Consider the following 19478-nt stretch of genomic DNA (forward strand, 5'->3'; position numbering starts at 1 on the left):
CCCCATATCATATGAAATTAAATTAATTATTTTTATTACATTCATCATTCATTTACATGAAAAATATCATATCAGCTGGTATCTTTGCTTTAATTTCACATATACACGTAATATATCTATTTATATTAAATACATTTTTATATTTTCTATATTTATAATCGCATTATGATTATGTTATAATGTTATATTATATATGAGAAACATTCCCATATCCATATCCATATCCATATCCATATCCATATAAAACCTAATATTGATATTTTATAGCACACCTCGGCGTTATTTGTTATTTTTATTCATTATAACACAATGTCAAAAATATACATATATTTTTGTAAATATGTATATAAAATATATCATTATATTTTCTCTATTCAAAATCAAATCATGCTCATGTTATAATTTTAAGGATATGGTGAATGTTTCCCCATATCCATAATATTGTCATTTTATATACAAAACTATTTAATTCTTGCATTTATATCACATATCATTGAATTCCAATATTAGAAATACTGCCAAGTTCCACAAACGACCACTCCAAATATACATATATTTGTACATATGTATATAAAATATATCTTTATATTTTCTGTATTCATAATCAAATCATGCTCATGTTATAATTTTTAGGATATGGGAAACATTTCACATACCCAATAATATTATCACATTTTATATACCAAACTATTTAATTCTTGCATTCATATCACATATCATTAAATTCCAATATTAGAAATACTTCCAAGTTCCACAAACGACCACTCCAAATATACATATATTTGTACATATGTATATAAAATATATCTTTATATTTTCTGTATTCATAATCAAATCATGCTCATGTTATAATTTTTAGGATATGGGAAACATTTCACATACCCAATAATATTATCACATTTTATATACCAAACTATTTAATTCTTGCATTCATATCACATATCATTAAATTCCAATATTAGAAATACTTCCAAGTTCCATATACGATCACTCCATGCTTTTTGCATTCATATTATTTCATATATACATTCACATTTGCACATATGCATATACACTATGTTTCGTGTGTTCACATAATAAAATTTTTATAAGTATCATTTCATATGTAATTAAGTATAACAAACTTATAATATAACATTATATTCATATTCAAGCCAACGTAATTTATATAGGATAAATAATTTATCCATATTTATATAAAATATATTCTTTTTAATATATATCTATATATAAATATATATTACCATTTATAGGTATATATTCATATAAATATATAAAAATAATTTTCATATATAAAGAATAAATTTATATATATCGAATCATCAAGCAAAGGATAAGCTTCAGTGGATCGCAGTATGGCAGCTGCTCAACCACTTACAACACCTTGCCTGTTACAAAAGTCGTTTACAATTGATTCTAGGCTTTGTCATTGTATTAAATAATGTTTTTATATGCAACTAGCGCGGCATCAGGTGATCGATGATCCTCCCAATTTACTATGTTACAAATTACATTGGCATCACATCCATTGTCGTTTATAAAATAAATTATAAACTTTTAATGGTTTAGAAGCCATACAATGCAAATTGCCCCTTATTTATCATTGCAGTCCAGCACGGATACGACCTTAGAGGCGTTCAGGCATAATCCAACGGACGTAGCGTCATACCACTGTTCGCTCGAACAAGTATTGTGCCATTGGTCCGTACCTGCGGTTCCTCTCGTACTACGCAGGAATGCTGTCGCAACAACGTTTTGTCATTAGTAGGGTAAAACTAACCTGTCTCACGACGGTCTAAACCCAGCTCACGTTCCCTTGCATGGGTGAACAATCCAACGCTTGGTGAATTTTGCTTCACAATGATAGGAAGAGCCGACATCGAAGGATCAAAAAGCGACGTCGCTATGAACGCTTGGCCGCCACAAGCCAGTTATCCCTATGGTAACTTTTCTGACACCTCTTGTTAAAAACTCTTTAAACCAAAAGGATCGATAGGCCGAGCTTTTGCTGTCCCTGTGTGTACTGAACACCGAGATCAAGTCAGCATTTGCCCTTTTGCTCTATGTGTGGTTTCTGTCCGCACTGAGCTGGCCTTGGGACACCTCCGTTATTATTTGAGAGATGTACCGCCCCAGTCAAACTCCCTACCTGGCAATGTCCTTGAATTGGATCATACCTGAGTAATTGGAGTTATACCAAATTTTCAAATTGAAAATACATAAATGCATTTTCTCATTAAAGAATTTGTTTGCGATTATATAACAAACTCGTGATACTTTGATCAAGAAGCTTGCATCAAAACCCAATACCATAAGATATAATAAATATATCCGTATAATGGCTAGGAAATGATACACGTTCCATTTAATCAAGTAAGTAAGGAAACAATAAGAGTAGTGGTATTTCATTGTCGATACCAAACCGAAATCTAATATCTCCCACTTATGCTACACCTCTTATGTCTCCTTACACTGCCAGATTAGAGTCAAGCTCAAAAGGGTCTTCTTTCCCCGCTAATTATTCCAAGCCCGTTCCCTTGGCTGTGGTTTCGCTAGATAGTAGATAGGGACAGTAGGAATCTCGTTAATCCATTCATGCGCGTCACTAATTAGATGACGAGGCATTTGGCTACCTTAAGAGAGTCATAGTTACTCCCGCCGTTGACCCGCGCTTACTTGAATTTCTTCACTTTGACATTCAGAGCACTGGGCAGAAATCACATTGTGTCAACACCCGCTAGGGCCATCACAATGCTTTGTTTTAATTAGACAGTCGGATTCCCCAAGTCCGTGCCAGTTCTGAATTGATTGTTAATTGATAATCGTTATAATTAATAAGAACTAACTGGTTTAACCCAATTAGTATTCTTAAAAATTTTAGCAAGAAAGTTCCACAATTGGCTACGTAACTAAACTATCCGGGGAACAAGTAACTACCATAAATGATAGAAACTCTATTTACCCAGAACGAGCACATAAACCATGTTATTGTTTCCCAATCAAGCCCGACTATCTCAATCTTCAGAGCCAATCCTTATCCCGAAGTTACGGATCTAATTTGCCGACTTCCCTTACCTACATTATTCTATCGACTAGAGACTCTTCACCTTGGAGACCAGCTGCGGATATTGGTACGGCCTGTTGAGAAGTTTGCGTGTCCCCACCATAAATTTTCAAGGTCCGAGGAGAAAATATCGACACAACAGTATATGTCATGCTCTTCTAGCCCATCTACCATATCTCTCTGCGAAAGACTTCCATGGTAGTACGGCTATAAAACAGAAAAGAAAACTCTTCCGATATCTCTCGACGGCTTCTTTATGGTCGTTCCTGTTGCCAGGATGAGCACGAGGCCCATATTTAATAACAAACGGATACTCAACAGGTTACGGAATTGGAACCGTATTCCCTTTCGTTCAAAATTATTCAAGTATTTAAAAATCATAAAAGATTTGACAATATTACTCACTGATTTTTTACTTGAAAATTTTCGGCTTTCGCCTTGAACTTAGGACCGACTAACTCGTGATCAACCACTGTTCACACGAAACCCTTCTCCACTTCAGTCCTCCAAGGTCTCATTCGATTATTTGCTACTACCACCAAGATCTGTGCCAATGGCAGCTCCATGAAGGCTTACGCCAAACACTTCTACGCATACCATTGTACCTTCCTACTCACTAAAGTTTCAAAATTTATATCACAAGTAATATAAATCATCTACTTTAGCGGTAATGTATAGGTATACAACTTAAGCGCCATCCATTTTAAGGGCTAGTTGCTTCGGCAGGTGAGTTGTTACACACTCCTTAGCGGATTTCGACTTCCATGATCACCGTCCTGCTGTTTTAAGCAACCAACGCCTTTCATGGTTTCTGCATGAGTTGTTAATTTGGGCACCGTAACATTACGTTTGGTTCATCCCACAGCGCCAGTTCTGCTTACCAAAAGTGGCCCACTGGGCACATTATATCATAACCTTAAACTTCATATCAAGAAAGTTAAGGTTCTTACCCATTTAAAGTTTGAGAATAGGTTAAGATCGTTTCGACCCTAAGGCCTCTAATCATTCGCTTTACCAGATAAGATTATTTTATATAACATTAAAATGCACCAGCTATCCTGAGGGAAACTTCGGAAGGAACCAGCTACTAGATGGTTCGATTGGTCTTTCGCCCCTATACTCAATTCTGACAATCGATTTGCACGTCAGAACTGTTTCGGTCTTCCATCAGGGTTTCCCCTGACTTCAACCTGATCAAGTATAGTTCACCATCTTTCGGGTCACAGCATATATGCTCAAGGTACGTTCCAGTTAGAGGCATAAATAATATAAATATTATCATACATAACTATATAGAACGCCCCGGGATTGTGTTAATTATCTATAAATAGTTAAAAAACTAATCCCATTATTAGTCAAGTTAATTACGCTATTAGGTTTATCTCCCAATAACTTGCACATATGTTAGACTCCTTGGTCCGTGTTTCAAGACGGGTCCCGAAGGTATCCTGAATCTTTCGCATTGTTAATCATACAAATGCATATAATAAACACAAAAATCAATGATAATTATGCCATTATATAATTTCGAAAAATTAACGCACTGTATTAATTTTAATTTATCAACACTTTATCAAATTAATGACATTTATTCTATGTTAAAATGCAAGCATAATAATTTGAATAAACTATAAGTCATATTTTATGATAAATTTGTTATATGCTAATAGATTACAATGTCCTTATATGGAAAAAATGCACACTATTATTATAATATTGTTAAAATATTACAACTTTAATGATGAATTTTCCATAACGGATATTCAGGTTCATCGGGCTTAACCTCTAAGCAGTTTCACGTACTGTTTAACTCTCTATTCAGAGTTCTTTTCAACTTTCCCTCACGGTACTTGTTTACTATCGGTCTCATGGTTATATTTAGTTTTAGATGGAGTTTACCACCCACTTAGTGCTGCACTATCAAGCAACACGACTCTTTGGAAACATCATCTAGTAATCATTAACGTTATACGGGCCTGGCACCCTCTATGGGTAAATGGCCTCATTTAAGAAGGACTTAAATCGTTAATTTCTCATACTAGAATATTGACGCTCCATACACTGCATCTCACGTTTGCCATATAGACAAAGTGACTTAGTGCTGAACTGATTTCTTTTCGCTCGCCGCTACTAAGAAAATCCTGGTTAGTTTCTTTTCCTCCCCTAATTAATATGCTTAAATTCAGGGGGTAGTCCCATATGAGTTGAGGTTGTATATACGTATATTAAAATTTATAATGATAATTACACTATATTATTATATATATAGAGCGTTCTCATAATGAAATCATTATAATATTCGTATTTTATAACGAATATCACGAAGAATATTAAATATTTATATTTACAACAAAATTTCCTTTCGAAACATTAATAAGAGGCAATTCTAGATGAAAAAACTTTAATTATTTTTTTATGCTAGACATTCCTCAGTATTATTTGATTCAAAAAGGACAAAAAAATATATATTTTTCTTCGTTCTTCTCACACAAATATATACAACAATGAGAGATAATGCGTTTCCATTTAATATCAATATTATGAATATATATATATATACATATCCAATAATATACAATATGCTTAAAAATTTCGTAAAATTTTTAAACAACTTATTTAGCATAGTCTTACAACCCTCAACCATATGTAGTCCAAGCAGCACTATAAAATTAATTAAAGTACCAAACAGCATGGACTGCGATATGCGTTCAAAATGTCGATGTTCATGTGTCCTGCAGTTCACACGATGACGCACAGTTTGCTGCGTTCTTCATCGACCCATGAGCCGAGTGATCCACCGCTTAGAGTGATTAAAATTTGTTTATTCATTTATTTGTCAGATATGTCTTTATTGAAAGAAATTAAAAATACACCATTTTACTGGCATATATCAATTCCTTCAATAAATTTTAATTTTATCCTAAAAGAATGTTGCGAAATGTCTTAGTTTTATATAAACGATATATTACCATATTGTTAAATAATATAATATGTATTTTGGCTTGTTTGATAATTATCAATTTATATAAAAGTATTAACCTGAAATCAGGTACAACATTGTACTTTTTAGGCTGTTGCATTAACCAATGTATGCCCATAGCTATGATGGACAATACATATTCGCAACGCGTGCATACTATGGTACATATGCACACAGATTTTATAAATCAATATTATTGTAATAATATCATCAATATGTATTTATATATTAATTGCTACACACATAGAACACAATGTTATATGTATAGCTACTACTAAATGAGTATATTGGCAATATAATTAATTAATATAAACATATAATATATACAACTGAATATATTTTATTTTACAATTATGATTTTATAAAAACATATTTTGTTTGGTAAATTGGCAATATATATATATTTTTGTTAACGGTAGAAACATACAATAATGATCCTTCCGCAGGTTCACCTACGGAAACCTTGTTACGACTTTTACTTCCTCTAAATAATCAAGTTCGGTCAACTTTTGCGAAACAACCGTAACACGCAAGGCGTCACAGTGATCACGTCCGGAGACCTCACTAAATAATTCAATCGGTAGTAGCGACGGGCGGTGTGTACAAAGGGCAGGGACGTAATCAATGCGAGTTAATGACTCACACTTACTGGGAATTCCAAGTTCATGTGAACAGTTTCAGTTCACAATCCCAAGCATGAAAGTGGTTCAGCGGTTTACCCGGACCTCTCGGTCTAGGAAATACACGTTGATACTTTCATTGTAGCGCGCGTGCAGCCCAGGACATCTAAGGGCATCACAGACCTGTTATTGCTCAATCTCATTATTGCTAGACGCAATTTGTCCATTTAAGAAGCTAGTGTCCTTATAATGGGACAAACCAACAGGTACGGCTCCACTTATATAAACACATTCAAACACAATAAACATTTTACTGCCACCATGAATGAAGGCTATATAAGCTTCAACACCATAATCCTGAAGATATCTATTTAATATATTTGAGTCTCGTTCGTTATCGGAATTAACCAGACAAATCACTCCACGAACTAAGAACGGCCATGCACCACCACCCATAGATTCGAGAAAGAGCTATCAATCTGTCTTACACACTTATGTTCGGACCTGGTAAGTTTTCCCGTGTTGAGTCAAATTAAGCCGCAGGCTCCACTCCTGGTGGTGCCCTTCCGTCAATTCCTTTAAGTTTCAGCTTTGCAACCATACTTCCCCCGGAGCCCAAAAGCTTTGGTTTCCCGGGAAGCGACTGAGAGAGCCATAAAAGTAGCTACACCCAATTGCTAGCTGGCATCGTTTATGGTTAGAACTAGGGCGGTATCTGATCGCCTTCGAACCTCTAACTTTCGTTCTTGATTAATGAAAACATCTTTGGCAAATGCTTTCGCTTAAGTTAGTCTTACGACGGTCCAAGAATTTCACCTCTCGCGTCGTAATACTAATGCCCCCAAACTGCTTCTATTAATCATTACCTCTTGATCTGAAAACCAATGAAAGCAGAACAGAGGTCTTATTTCATTATCCCATGCACAGAATATTCAGGCATTTGAAGCCTGCTTTAAGCACTCTAATTTGTTCAAAGTAATTGTACCGGCCCACAATAACACTCGATGAAGAGCACTAATGCAGGTTTTTAAATAGGAGGAATATATAAAAAATACAAGTACTTAATTATATATAAGAACTCCACCGGTAATACGCTTACATACATAAAGGTATAGTACTAACCACAATTGTAAGTTGTACTACCCGTATGAAGCACAAGTTCAACTACGAACGTTTTAACCGCAACAACTTTAATATACGCTATTGGAGCTGGAATTACCGCGGCTGCTGGCACCAGACTTGCCCTCCAATTGGTCCTTGTTAAAGGATTTAAAGTGTACTCATTCCAATTACAGGGCCTCGGATATGAGTCCTGTATTGTTATTTTTCGTCACTACCTCCCCGAGCTGGGAGTGGGTAATTTACGCGCCTGCTGCCTTCCTTAGATGTGGTAGCCGTTTCTCAGGCTCCCTCTCCGGAATCGAACCCTGATTCCCCGTTACCCGTTGCAACCATGGTAGTCCTAGATACTACCATCAAAAGTTGATAGGGCAGACATTTGAAAGATCTGTCGTCGGTACAAGACCATACGATCTGCATGTTATCTAGAGTTCAACCAATGTAACGATCTTGCGATCGCTTGGTTTTAGCCTAATAAAAGCACACGTCCCATAAGGTCCGTGTTTTAATTGCATGTATTAGCTCTAGAATTACCACAGTTATCCAAGTAACTGTTAACGATCTAAGGAACCATAACTGATATAATGAGCCTTTTGCGGTTTCACTTTTAATTCGTGTGTACTTAGACATGCATGGCTTAATCTTTGAGACAAGCATATAACTACTGGCAGGATCAACCAGAATAATGTTTTCGTTTCGTGCGCATACGCTCACATATGTAAATATTTGACAACTCAATAATACTTTTGAATAAAAAAAAAAATAAATAAATATTTTTTATCAACAGTTTATGAGAATTTGTTAAACGATTGTGGCCATTTTTATATAGCATTCACATTCGCCATTTTTCTCTATATAAATATATATATTTTATTATATACATTTTTTTTTCGTTCAAAAATATCTTTTTATTTGCACTTAATATATTATCACACGTATATAGGCTTAAACCAATATTAATTGTGTTTAAACTATGTATTTTGACAACAAATTTAAAATTTATCCAATTTCGTATGCGTTTTTTGTGATATACATTAAATAAAACCAAACACATGAGTTCATGTGGAATGGAATTTATATATTTTGGCAATATTTGAATTTGCATATAAATCGCTTTGATTATATGCTGGTACATTGTTGAAATGGCACTCATACAATATTTAATCATATAAGACCATTTCCAAAAATTCACGATAATAATTCGAAACAGAAATGATATATACTAAATAGTATATATCTTGGTTAGTTTCACTATATTATCTTTATTAAGATCAATTTGAAAACAAATATCTCCTATTAAACACTACTTTGAGTATAATGACAACATATAATAATATTATATACAATACTGTACCAAATATTGTATACAATACCGATGGACATCAACTGTCCATCATGTATAGGTTTTCTGCCACGCTTTCCGCAAATCGGGTATTTTTGCTTTAGAGTGCCTCTTAACAATAGTTTCTTTTCGTATTTTAATAAAAAATACAATACTATCACTTCAAAATTATTCATATATATTAAGAAATATATATATATTCATATAAAATACACAGACATTGTCGGCTAAGTATATTCCCCATATCATATGAAATAAATTAATAATTTTTCATTATAAAATTTTCATATGAAATATACCATGCACGAGACTACCACTCCCTATATAGGTTTTCTGCCACGCTTTCCGCAAATCGGGTATTTTTACTTGAGAGTGCCTCTTAACAATAGTTTCTTTTCGTATTTTAATAAAAAATACAATACTATCACTTCAAAATTATTCATATATATTAAGAAATATATATATATTCATATAAAATACACAGACATTGCCGGCTAAGTATATTCCCCATATCATATGAAATAAATTAATAATTTTTCATTATAAAATTTTCATATGAAATATACCATGCACGAGACTACCACTCCCTATATAGGTTTTCTGCCACGCTTTCCGCAAATCGGGTATTTTTACTTGAGAGTGCCTCTTAACAATAGTTTCTTTTCGTATTTTAATAAAAAATACAATACTATCACTTCAAAATTATTCATATATATTAAGAAATATATATATATTCATATAAAATACACAGACATTGCCGGCTAAGTATATTCCCCATATCATATGAAATAAATTAATAATTTTTCATTATAAAATTTTCATATGAAATATACCATGCACGAGACTACCACTCCCTATATAGGTTTTCTGCCACGCTTTCCGCAAATCGGGTATTTTTACTTGAGAGTACCTTTTAAAAATAGTTTCTTTTCGTATTTTAATACAAAATACTATACTATCACTTCAAAATTATTCATATATATTAAGAAAAATATATATACGCATATAAAATAAACAGACATTGCCGACTTAGTATGTTCCCCATATCATATGAAATTAAATTAATTATTTTTATTACATTCATCATTCATTTACATGAAAAATATCATATCAGCTGGTATCTTTGCTTTAATTTCACATATACACGTAATATATCTATTTATATTAAATACATTTTTATATTTTCTATATTTATAATCGCATTATGATTATGTTATAATGTTATATTATATATGAGAAACATTCCCATATCCATATCCATATCCATATCCATATCCATATAAAACCTAATATTGATATTTTATAGCACACCTCGGCGTTATTTGTTATTTTTATTCATTATAACACAATGTCAAAAATATACATATATTTTTGTAAATATGTATATAAAATATATCATTATATTTTCTCTATTCAAAATCAAATCATGCTCATGTTATAATTTTAAGGATATGGTGAATGTTTCCCCATATCCATAATATTGTCATTTTATATACAAAACTATTTAATTCTTGCATTTATATCACATATCATTGAATTCCAATATTAGAAATACTGCCAAGTTCCACAAACGACCACTCCAAATATACATATATTTGTACATATGTATATAAAATATATCTTTATATTTTCTGTATTCATAATCAAATCATGCTCATGTTATAATTTTTAGGATATGGGAAACATTTCACATACCCAATAATATTATCACATTTTATATACCAAACTATTTAATTCTTGCATTCATATCACATATCATTAAATTCCAATATTAGAAATACTTCCAAGTTCCACAAACGACCACTCCAAATATACATATATTTGTACATATGTATATAAAATATATCTTTATATTTTCTGTATTCATAATCAAATCATGCTCATGTTATAATTTTTAGGATATGGGAAACATTTCACATACCCAATAATATTATCACATTTTATATACCAAACTATTTAATTCTTGCATTCATATCACATATCATTAAATTCCAATATTAGAAATACTTCCAAGTTCCATATACGATCACTCCATGCTTTTTGCATTCATATTATTTCATATATACATTCACATTTGCACATATGCATATACACTATGTTTCGTGTGTTCACATAATAAAATTTTTATAAGTATCATTTCATATGTAATTAAGTATAACAAACTTATAATATAACATTATATTCATATTCAAGCCAACGTAATTTATATAGGATAAATAATTTATCCATATTTATATAAAATATATTCTTTTTAATATATATCTATATATAAATATATATTACCATTTATAGGTATATATTCATATAAATATATAAAAATAATTTTCATATATAAAGAATAAATTTATATATATCGAATCATCAAGCAAAGGATAAGCTTCAGTGGATCGCAGTATGGCAGCTGCTCAACCACTTACAACACCTTGCCTGTTACAAAAGTCGTTTACAATTGATTCTAGGCTTTGTCATTGTATTAAATAATGTTTTTATATGCAACTAGCGCGGCATCAGGTGATCGATGATCCTCCCAATTTACTATGTTACAAATTACATTGGCATCACATCCATTGTCGTTTATAAAATAAATTATAAACTTTTAATGGTTTAGAAGCCATACAATGCAAATTGCCCCTTATTTATCATTGCAGTCCAGCACGGATACGACCTTAGAGGCGTTCAGGCATAATCCAACGGACGTAGCGTCATACCACTGTTCGCTCGAACAAGTATTGTGCCATTGGTCCGTACCTGCGGTTCCTCTCGTACTACGCAGGAATGCTGTCGCAACAACGTTTTGTCATTAGTAGGGTAAAACTAACCTGTCTCACGACGGTCTAAACCCAGCTCACGTTCCCTTGCATGGGTGAACAATCCAACGCTTGGTGAATTTTGCTTCACAATGATAGGAAGAGCCGACATCGAAGGATCAAAAAGCGACGTCGCTATGAACGCTTGGCCGCCACAAGCCAGTTATCCCTATGGTAACTTTTCTGACACCTCTTGTTAAAAACTCTTTAAACCAAAAGGATCGATAGGCCGAGCTTTTGCTGTCCCTGTGTGTACTGAACACCGAGATCAAGTCAGCATTTGCCCTTTTGCTCTATGTGTGGTTTCTGTCCGCACTGAGCTGGCCTTGGGACACCTCCGTTATTATTTGAGAGATGTACCGCCCCAGTCAAACTCCCTACCTGGCAATGTCCTTGAATTGGATCATACCTGAGTAATTGGAGTTATACCAAATTTTCAAATTGAAAATACATAAATGCATTTTCTCATTAAAGAATTTGTTTGCGATTATATAACAAACTCGTGATACTTTGATCAAGAAGCTTGCATCAAAACCCAATACCATAAGATATAATAAATATATCCGTATAATGGCTAGGAAATGATACACGTTCCATTTAATCAAGTAAGTAAGGAAACAATAAGAGTAGTGGTATTTCATTGTCGATACCAAACCGAAATCTAATATCTCCCACTTATGCTACACCTCTTATGTCTCCTTACACTGCCAGATTAGAGTCAAGCTCAAAAGGGTCTTCTTTCCCCGCTAATTATTCCAAGCCCGTTCCCTTGGCTGTGGTTTCGCTAGATAGTAGATAGGGACAGTAGGAATCTCGTTAATCCATTCATGCGCGTCACTAATTAGATGACGAGGCATTTGGCTACCTTAAGAGAGTCATAGTTACTCCCGCCGTTGACCCGCGCTTACTTGAATTTCTTCACTTTGACATTCAGAGCACTGGGCAGAAATCACATTGTGTCAACACCCGCTAGGGCCATCACAATGCTTTGTTTTAATTAGACAGTCGGATTCCCCAAGTCCGTGCCAGTTCTGAATTGATTGTTAATTGATAATCGTTATAATTAATAAGAACTAACTGGTTTAACCCAATTAGTATTCTTAAAAATTTTAGCAAGAAAGTTCCACAATTGGCTACGTAACTAAACTATCCGGGGAACAAGTAACTACCATAAATGATAGAAACTCTATTTACCCAGAACGAGCACATAAACCATGTTATTGTTTCCCAATCAAGCCCGACTATCTCAATCTTCAGAGCCAATCCTTATCCCGAAGTTACGGATCTAATTTGCCGACTTCCCTTACCTACATTATTCTATCGACTAGAGACTCTTCACCTTGGAGACCAGCTGCGGATATTGGTACGGCCTGTTGAGAAGTTTGCGTGTCCCCACCATAAATTTTCAAGGTCCGAGGAGAAAATATCGACACAACAGTATATGTCATGCTCTTCTAGCCCATCTACCATATCTCTCTGCGAAAGACTTCCATGGTAGTACGGCTATAAAACAGAAAAGAAAACTCTTCCGATATCTCTCGACGGCTTCTTTATGGTCGTTCCTGTTGCCAGGATGAGCACGAGGCCCATATTTAATAACAAACGGATACTCAACAGGTTACGGAATTGGAACCGTATTCCCTTTCGTTCAAAATTATTCAAGTATTTAAAAATCATAAAAGATTTGACAATATTACTCACTGATTTTTTACTTGAAAATTTTCGGCTTTCGCCTTGAACTTAGGACCGACTAACTCGTGATCAACCACTGTTCACACGAAACCCTTCTCCACTTCAGTCCTCCAAGGTCTCATTCGATTATTTGCTACTACCACCAAGATCTGTGCCAATGGCAGCTCCATGAAGGCTTACGCCAAACACTTCTACGCATACCATTGTACCTTCCTACTCACTAAAGTTTCAAAATTTATATCACAAGTAATATAAATCATCTACTTTAGCGGTAATGTATAGGTATACAACTTAAGCGCCATCCATTTTAAGGGCTAGTTGCTTCGGCAGGTGAGTTGTTACACACTCCTTAGCGGATTTCGACTTCCATGATCACCGTCCTGCTGTTTTAAGCAACCAACGCCTTTCATGGTTTCTGCATGAGTTGTTAATTTGGGCACCGTAACATTACGTTTGGTTCATCCCACAGCGCCAGTTCTGCTTACCAAAAGTGGCCCACTGGGCACATTATATCATAACCTTAAACTTCATATCAAGAAAGTTAAGGTTCTTACCCATTTAAAGTTTGAGAATAGGTTAAGATCGTTTCGACCCTAAGGCCTCTAATCATTCGCTTTACCAGATAAGATTATTTTATATAACATTAAAATGCACCAGCTATCCTGAGGGAAACTTCGGAAGGAACCAGCTACTAGATGGTTCGATTGGTCTTTCGCCCCTATACTCAATTCTGACAATCGATTTGCACGTCAGAACTGTTTCGGTCTTCCATCAGGGTTTCCCCTGACTTCAACCTGATCAAGTATAGTTCACCATCTTTCGGGTCACAGCATATATGCTCAAGGTACGTTCCAGTTAGAGGCATAAATAATATAAATATTATCATACATAACTATATAGAACGCCCCGGGATTGTGTTAATTATCTATAAATAGTTAAAAAACTAATCCCATTATTAGTCAAGTTAATTACGCTATTAGGTTTATCTCCCAATAACTTGCACATATGTTAGACTCCTTGGTCCGTGTTTCAAGACGGGTCCCGAAGGTATCCTGAATCTTTCGCATTGTTAATCATACAAATGCATATAATAAACACAAAAATCAATGATAATTATGCCATTATATAATTTCGAAAAATTAACGCACTGTATTAATTTTAATTTATCAACACTTTATCAAATTAATGACATTTATTCTATGTTAAAATGCAAGCATAATAATTTGAATAAACTATAAGTCATATTTTATGATAAATTTGTTATATGCTAATAGATTACAATGTCCTTATATGGAAAAAATGCACACTATTATTATAATATTGTTAAAATATTACAACTTTAATGATGAATTTTCCATAACGGATATTCAGGTTCATCGGGCTTAACCTCTAAGCAGTTTCACGTACTGTTTAACTCTCTATTCAGAGTTCTTTTCAACTTTCCCTCACGGTACTTGTTTACTATCGGTCTCATGGTTATATTTAGTTTTAGATGGAGTTTACCACCCACTTAGTGCTGCACTATCAAGCAACACGACTCTTTGGAAACATCATCTAGTAATCATTAACGTTATACGGGCCTGGCACCCTCTATGGGTAAATGGCCTCATTTAAGAAGGACTTAAATCGTTAATTTCTCATACTAGAATATTGACGCTCCATACACTGCATCTCACGTTTGCCATATAGACAAAGTGACTTAGTGCTGAACTGATTTCTTTTCGCTCGCCGCTACTAAGAAAATCCTGGTTAGTTTCTTTTCCTCCCCTAATTAATATGCTTAAATTCAGGGGGTAGTCCCATATGAGTTGAGGTTGTATATACGTATATTAAAATTTATAATGATAATTACACTATATTATTATATATATAGAGCGTTCTCATAATGAAATCATTATAATATTCGTATTTTATAACGAATATCACGAAGAATATTAAATATTTATATTTACAACAAAATTTCCTTTCGAAACATTAATAAGAGGCAATTCTAGATGAAAAAACTTTAATTATTTTTTTATGCTAGACATTCCTCAGTATTATTTGATTCAAAAAGGACAAAAAAATATATATTTTTCTTCGTTCTTCTCACACAAATATATACAACAATGAGAGATAATGCGTTTCCATTTAATATCAATATTATGAATATATATATATATACATATCCAATAATATACAATATGCTTAAAAATTTCGTAAAATTTTTAAACAACTTATTTAGCATAGTCTTACAACCCTCAACCATATGTAGTCCAAGCAGCACTATAAAATTAATTAAAGTACCAAACAGCATGGACTGCGATATGCGTTCAAAATGTCGATGTTCATGTGTCCTGCAGTTCACACGATGACGCACAGTTTGCTGCGTTCTTCATCGACCCATGAGCCGAGTGATCCACCGCTTAGAGTGATTAAAATTTGTTTATTCATTTATTTGTCAGATATGTCTTTATTGAAAGAAATTAAAAATACACCATTTTACTGGCATATATCAATTCCTTCAATAAATTTTAATTTTATCCTAAAAGAATGTTGCGAAATGTCTTAGTTTTATATAAACGATATATTACCATATTGTTAAATAATATAATATGTATTTTGGCTTGTTTGATAATTATCAATTTATATAAAAGTATTAACCTGAAATCAGGTACAACATTGTACTTTTTAGGCTGTTGCATTAACCAATGTATGCCCATAGCTATGATGGACAATACATATTCGCAACGCGTGCATACTATGGTACATATGCACACAGATTTTATAAATCAATATTATTGTAATAATATCATCAATATGTATTTATATATTAATTGCTACACACATAGAACACAATGTTATATGTATAGCTACTACTAAATGAGTATATTGGCAATATAATTAATTAATATAAACATATAATATATACAACTGAATATATTTTATTTTACAATTATGATTTTATAAAAACATATTTTGTTTGGTAAATTGGCAATATATATATATTTTTGTTAACGGTAGAAACATACAATAATGATCCTTCCGCAGGTTCACCTACGGAAACCTTGTTACGACTTTTACTTCCTCTAAATAATCAAGTTCGGTCAACTTTTGCGAAACAACCGTAACACGCAAGGCGTCACAGTGATCACGTCCGGAGACCTCACTAAATAATTCAATCGGTAGTAGCGACGGGCGGTGTGTACAAAGGGCAGGGACGTAATCAATGCGAGTTAATGACTCACACTTACTGGGAATTCCAAGTTCATGTGAACAGTTTCAGTTCACAATCCCAAGCATGAAAGTGGTTCAGCGGTTTACCCGGACCTCTCGGTCTAGGAAATACACGTTGATACTTTCATTGTAGCGCGCGTGCAGCCCAGGACATCTAAGGGCATCACAGACCTGTTATTGCTCAATCTCATTATTGCTAGACGCAATTTGTCCATTTAAGAAGCTAGTGTCCTTATAATGGGACAAACCAACAGGTACGGCTCCACTTATATAAACACATTCAAACACAATAAACATTTTACTGCCACCATGAATGAAGGCTATATAAGCTTCAACACCATAATCCTGAAGATATCTATTTAATATATTTGAGTCTCGTTCGTTATCGGAATTAACCAGACAAATCACTCCACGAACTAAGAACGGCCATGCACCACCACCCATAGATTCGAGAAAGAGCTATCAATCTGTCTTACACACTTATGTTCGGACCTGGTAAGTTTTCCCGTGTTGAGTCAAATTAAGCCGCAGGCTCCACTCCTGGTGGTGCCCTTCCGTCAATTCCTTTAAGTTTCAGCTTTGCAACCATACTTCCCCCGGAGCCCAAAAGCTTTGGTTTCCCGGGAAGCGACTGAGAGAGCCATAAAAGTAGCTACACCCAATTGCTAGCTGGCATCGTTTATGGTTAGAACTAGGGCGGTATCTGATCGCCTTCGAACCTCTAACTTTCGTTCTTGATTAATGAAAACATCTTTGGCAAATGCTTTCGCTTAAGTTAGTCTTACGACGGTCCAAGAATTTCACCTCTCGCGTCGTAATACTAATGCCCCCAAACTGCTTCTATTAATCATTACCTCTTGATCTGAAAACCAATGAAAGCAGAACAGAGGTCTTATTTCATTATCCCATGCACAGAATATTCAGGCATTTGAAGCCTGCTTTAAGCACTCTAATTTGTTCAAAGTAATTGTACCGGCCCACAATAACACTCGATGAAGAGCACTAATGCAGGTTTTTAAATAGGAGGAATATATAAAAAAATACAAGTACTTAATTATATATAAGAACTCCACCGGTAATACGCTTACATACATAAAGGTATAGTACTAACCACAATTGTAAGTTGTACTACCCGTATGAAGCACAAGTTCAACTACGAACGTTTTAACCGCAACAACTTTAATATACGCTATTGGAGCTGGAATTACCGCGGCTGCTGGCACCAGACTTGCCCTCCAATTGGTCCTTGTTAAAGGATTTAAAGTGTACTCATTCCAATTACAGGGCCTCGGATATGAGTCCTGTATTGTTATTTTTCGTCACTACCTCCCCGAGCTGGGAGTGGGTAATTTACGCGCCTGCTGCCTTCCTTAGATGTGGTAGCCGTTTCTCAGGCTCCCTCTCCGGAATCGAACCCTGATTCCCCGTTACCCGTTGCAACCATGGTAGTCCTAGATACTACCATCAAAAGTTGATAGGGCAGACATTTGAAAGATCTGTCGTCGGTACAAGACCATACGATCTGCATGTTATCTAGAGTTCAACCAATGTAACGATCTTGCGATCGCTTGGTTTTAGCCTAATAAAAGCACACGTCCCATAAGGTCCGTGTTTTAATTGCATGTATTAGCTCTAGAATTACCACAGTTATCCAAGTAACTGTTAACGATCTAAGGAACCATAACTGATATAATGAGCCTTTTGCGGTTTCACTTTTAATTCGTGTGTACTTAGACATGCATGGCTTAATCTTTGAGACAAGCATATAACTACTGGCAGGATCAACCAGAATAATGTTTTCGTTTCGTGCGCATACGCTCACATATGTAAATATTTGACAACTCAATAATACTTTTGAATAAAAAAAAAAATAAATAAATATTTTTTATCAACAGTTTATGAGAATTTGTTAAACGATTGTGGCCATTTTTATATAGCATTCACATTCGCCATTTTTCTCTATATAAATATATATATTTTATTATATACATTTTTTTTTCGTTCAAAAATATCTTTTTATTTGCACTTAATATATTATCACACGTATATAGGCTTAAACCAATATTAATTGTGTTTAAACTATGTATTTTGACAACAAATTTAAAATTTATCCAATTTCGTATGCGTTTTTTGTGATATACATTAAATAAAACCAAACACATGAGTTCATGTGGAATGGAATTTATATATTTTGGCAATATTTGAATTTGCATATAAATCGCTTTGATTATATGCTGGTACATTGTTGAAATGGCACTCATACAATATTTAATCATATAAGACCATTTCCAAAAATTCACGATAATAATTCGAAACAGAAATGATATATACTAAATAGTATATATCTTGGTTAGTTTCACTATATTATCTTTATTAAGATCAATTTGAAAACAAATATCTCCTATTAAACACTACTTTGAGTATAATGACAACATATAATAATATTATATACAATACTGTACCAAATATTGTATACAATACCGATGGACATCAACTGTCCATCATGTATAGGTTTTCTGCCACGCTTTCCGCAAATCGGGTATTTTTGCTTTAGAGTGCCTCTTAACAATAGTTTCTTTTCGTATTTTAATAAAAAATACAATACTATCACTTCAAAATTATTCATATATATTAAGAA

At 33.9% G+C, this 19478-nt stretch overlaps 6 non-coding genes across 6 annotated transcripts; all 6 read right to left on the bottom strand.

The window, feature by feature from the left end:
* Positions 1-1314: 1314 nt before the first annotated feature.
* Positions 1315-5277, bottom strand: LOC117185543 (large subunit ribosomal RNA). Its single transcript, XR_004471058.1, has one exon. It is a non-coding gene; the product is annotated as a large subunit ribosomal RNA (ribosomal RNA).
* Positions 5278-5694: 417 nt separating this feature from the next.
* On the bottom strand, positions 5695-5873 carry LOC117185517 (5.8S ribosomal RNA). The gene has a single exon (XR_004471032.1). It is a non-coding gene; the product is annotated as a 5.8S ribosomal RNA (ribosomal RNA).
* Positions 5874-6473: 600 nt separating this feature from the next.
* On the bottom strand, positions 6474-8467 carry LOC117185524 (small subunit ribosomal RNA). Its single transcript, XR_004471039.1, has one exon. It is a non-coding gene; the product is annotated as a small subunit ribosomal RNA (ribosomal RNA).
* Positions 8468-11478: 3011 nt separating this feature from the next.
* Positions 11479-15441, bottom strand: LOC117185544 (large subunit ribosomal RNA). The gene has a single exon (XR_004471059.1). It is a non-coding gene; the product is annotated as a large subunit ribosomal RNA (ribosomal RNA).
* A 417-nt stretch (positions 15442-15858) lies between these two features.
* On the bottom strand, positions 15859-16037 carry LOC117185518 (5.8S ribosomal RNA). Its single transcript, XR_004471033.1, has one exon. It is a non-coding gene; the product is annotated as a 5.8S ribosomal RNA (ribosomal RNA).
* A 600-nt stretch (positions 16038-16637) lies between these two features.
* Positions 16638-18632, bottom strand: LOC117185532 (small subunit ribosomal RNA). The gene has a single exon (XR_004471047.1). It is a non-coding gene; the product is annotated as a small subunit ribosomal RNA (ribosomal RNA).
* Positions 18633-19478: the final 846 nt, after the last annotated feature.

The sequence above is a fragment of the Drosophila pseudoobscura genome, unplaced genomic scaffold (assembly GCF_009870125.1).
Source record: "Drosophila pseudoobscura strain MV-25-SWS-2005 unplaced genomic scaffold, UCI_Dpse_MV25 Unplacedtig00000848, whole genome shotgun sequence".
NCBI classification, from domain to species: domain Eukaryota; kingdom Metazoa; phylum Arthropoda; class Insecta; order Diptera; family Drosophilidae; genus Drosophila; species Drosophila pseudoobscura.